The sequence below is a fragment of the Talpa europaea genome, assembly GCF_964194135.1.
Source record: "Talpa europaea genome assembly, chromosome: 3".
NCBI lineage: Eukaryota > Metazoa > Chordata > Mammalia > Eulipotyphla > Talpidae > Talpa > Talpa europaea.
In genome coordinates, this window is record NC_140069.1 from 52770646 (window position 1) to 52775027 (window position 4382).

Sequence of the window (4382 nt, forward strand, 5' to 3'; positions counted from 1 at the left end):
TCAATGAGGAGTTGTTAGGTCATAGGATAATTCTATGTTCAATTTTTTGAGGAATCATCATACTGTTTTCCACATCAGCTACACCATTTTACTTTCTCACCAGGAATGCCTGTCTTCTGAAAAGAAAAATCACATTTTATAATAAGGAATTATATTTTTAAAAGAAGCTCTGGGGCTGCAACTCCCTCTTTTTTCTTATTTTTTTTAACATTTATCATTTTTTACATTTTTAAAGACAATATTGGCTTCCCCCCACCCCCTCAGATTGAGCCCCCATAGAATTTCCTTCCCCAAGGCACCCATGCACCATCACCACAGTCCCCTGTGCTCCTCCCTCCCTCCCTCTCACCCCTCTCCCTCCTCCTCTCCTGCAGGATGTCTCTGGTTTATCTTTGTCTGTTTTTGCTTTGTTGTGTTTTGTGCTGTTATTATTTTTTTTTTACACTGATGTCTTAACTCCATCTTAAGATGGGCTATATTTTGGGACTTTTGTTCAAGCAAATGAGTTGCTTTTACTCAATTAGTAAGGATCATATGTTTTCCTTAAATATTCTTGTTGCTCTTAGTTCTTCAAAGAATGTCCATCGGGGAAGGAAGATGTATATTCTATAGAAGAACAAGACATTTTGAGTGGTATATCAGAAAGAAGATGGATTTGGGGTCATAGGCCTGGGTCCTAATTATAACTATTTCATACTAGTCGTATAACTTTGAATTAGTCACTAAGCTATTCTAAATCTTTTACCTCAAGTGTAAACTAAGCACAATAGAAGTGCTTTCCCCATTAGTGGAGAGACCAAATGAGATAAGGCATAACATTGGTTTTCACAGAGGAAACTGAGAACCCCAAAGGAACACCTCCCAACCACCACCATTAGCGCGCACACACACACACACACACACACACACACACACACACACACCCTAAGCAATCTTCATTAGGGCAATTCCACTTTTATTTGTTTCATATATTTGGCTCCCCTGTAAGATTGGTTTCAAGAAACAACACTATACTTATCTCCAGTGTCTATCTCCCTTCAGCTTTTCTTGTGTACCATTTCTAATTGTTGATGTCCTATTTAAAAACCTTTAATTTCTTCCCTTTACTTCTAGATGCAATTCAAACTCCTTAATCTGGGACACTAAGTCTTCTACAATCTGACCCCAATTTACTTTTCCAGACTCATCTTTAAAGTCTCCTTTACTTTAAGCTGTAATTTACTTTAATCAAATATAGAACCTCACAGTTAACTGACTCAATTTCTTGACCCAGTTCCAAAAGCGAGAGTTCCAAGAGAAGAGAGTGTTAAACTGTTTTGGAATCAAAGGTCCAACTCTGGTGTAGTTGGTCACCATCTAGTAGTCAGTCATGTTCCGCTTCGCCTTTTCTGGATATGAAAGAGGACAAAGTACATGCTGGGAGAAAAATTACTTCTAGTAATACTTAGTCAAAGTCAGATCCAAGAAAAGGGTAGTAAAGAGGCTTTAGTCCCCTGCTGCTGACCACCCTAACCCCCATCTTTCTTTTATGGACATGGATATAAATGTTCCTTTGACATTTCCTCAATCTTATGCAAATATGGTGTCCAGCCTCCTTCCACCTCTGAGCGAGGCTGCAGACATTAGCCTCCTCCCCCTTTCAGAGATAGACTGCAGTCCATAGCCCCTTCACCTTCTGAAATATCCTGCAATGGCTTCCAAAGGTCTATACAGAAATAGTATATTCACTGGATATTTGCTGTGGCCAAAATGACAACATATTTAAGTTTCTTTGTAGTTTTGTATATTTGTTTTTAAGAGTACAAAATATAATAATTGTACTCAAAATATTAGAAACTGAACTTTGGTATCCCATACACACATGAATAGCCCAATATTTTTCTTCCTTAACTTTGTTATCCATTATTAAGAGGAATAGGGCCTCTCCTGGTGGCGCAGTGGCTGAGCGCTGGGCTGCGAAGCTGACGGCAGCCTCAGCAGGGCCGGTTTGATCCCCATTCGCCGGAAGGGTCCCACATGGCGCACAGACCTCTCCTGCCGCCTGCTGCTCCCCTCAGCAGTGTATTTCGTCATTCTGCCTGTTCTGTTCCCTGCTCTGGCTCTGGTGAATTCTCTCACCCTCCCGCGCTTCTGCTGTACCCAGTGCTTGTATAAATAAATAAATAAATCTTTAAAAAAGAAAAAAAAAAAAAAGAAACTACCCCCCCCCAAAAAAAATCCTGGTCTCAAAAAAAAAAAAAAGAGGAATAATAAACCCTATTGTGTATAAGTAGCCAGAATAAATATTAAACTTAAGCATAAATATTAAGAGCCATCTTAGGAACATGGGGGAACTGTAGTAGATGGAATAAGCAGGTTAAGAACTGATATGGAAATGAATTGATCAAGAAAAGTAAAAAAAAAAAAAAAAAAAGACCTCACTAGTGGCACAAAGGGATTAAGCACAGCGCTATGAAGCAATCCACAGCCTCTGCAGCTCGAGTTCAAGTTCAATTCCCTGGCGGTCAGAGAGCAACCCACATAGCACAGCAGACCTCTCCTGTCTCGCCCACTGCTCCACTCAGCAGTGTGTTTCAGTTAGTCTGCCTGTTCTGTTTCCCACTCTTCCTCTGGTGCATCCTCTCATCACCTCCCTACCCCACACCTCTGGCCTGTACCCCAGCTCTTGTATGCATAAATAAATAAAATCTGAAAAAAAAAGTAAAAAATAACATCAAAGACTCTTTACATGGTGTGAAAGAGACATTCTATAATCTAACGAAAGAGATCCTGGAGGGTAATAAAGTTAAGCATCCTTGTTTTTCTTCATACCTTTATGAAGACATATTTCACATGCCTTAAGATTCACCCATTTAATGTTTAAAGTTAATTAGTCTCAGTATATTCACGAAGTTGTAATTATAGAATATTTTTCAGGCTAAAAGAAGCCTAATAATTTAGCCCTCTAGTAGTCATTCATTTACTTTCTGTCTCTAATGATTTACCTATGCTGAATATTTCATATACATGGAATCATGCAATATGTGTTCTCTTGTAACTGACTTGCTCCATTAAAAATAATGTTTTTAAGGTTTATCCATGGTGCAACAATATCAGTATGTCTTCTTTTTGTGGCTGAAATATATTGCCTTGTATGAATGTGCCTCATTTTTTATCCATTCATCAATTATTAAACATTGGGTTATTCTACTTTTTGGCAACAATAATGCTGTTAAGAATATTTATTTTGGTGTGAGTATGTGTTTTCATTTTTCTTGCTTATATACCTAGTTGTAAAATTGCTGGGTCATATAGTAATATTTCCATGTTTGATATTTTGAGGAACTGCCAAAATAATTGATTTTCAAGTGACTGCACAATTTTACATCCACCTTAGTAATGTATTAGGGTTCTAATTCCTCCATATCCTTGCCAACACTTGTTAATGTCTCTTTTTTATTTTACATTTTTTACTTTTTTATTTCTTATTTCTTTTTATTTTAACATGGGTGTAAAATAGTATCTTATTGTGGCTCAGAATCATCCTCATCCTCATTTTAAACAAAAAGAAATGAAGCTTTGTGTTTCATGTGCTGTGTCTCAGCTGGTAATAAGCTAATTCTGATCCACAGAGCTATGTTGTCTTAGAGAAAGACATGGAAAATACCTAAGTGTTACTCTTGGTTATTCGAAGATAGGGAGGTAGAAAAGGAAGGGGGAGAAACTATGAACTTTTTTCTTCATATTCAGCTAATTTTAAAATGAGCATTGCAAGTACATGTATTGCTTTAATAGTTAGAACACAAATATAAAAAAATCAAAATGAGAAAATCCACATCTTCTGATAGTCAATTTTTTGTTAATCCTTTGGGGTTTTGCATTAAAGTCTTTCTGTGCTTAGGAGTTACATGTAAACATAAATCTATGTATGTAATATTGATATTAACTAATATGTTTATAATAGTATACATATAAAAACTTAAATAAAATATCAGCAAGGTCAAATTTGGCCAAACAGAATCTGTATTTTCTACAGATTGTAAGGATTATACAGTGGCTAATAATTTGCTGGAATGTTTGAATAAAAGTGTTACACTATCAATGTTTTCAGATTATGAAGGCTTTAGCTAGAAGAAATTTGTCTTTTTGTGATTAAAATGCGATAGAGTATGTTGGGTCATATTCTCCTTGCAATCCTTGAACTTAGTTTAACAAACGGAAAAGACGTGTGACTTGATAAGCTCAAATTAAGCACCAGGTTGTGCCATTTGGCAGATTTGTTGCCATGCATCTGGGGACGGATTTTTTTGATCTGGTATGACACTTAATCTACAGAAAGTCATTCCTACTGTTTTAGCAGTTCGTAAATCCCTATTGAGTCATTCTTTCAACACACACAAGAT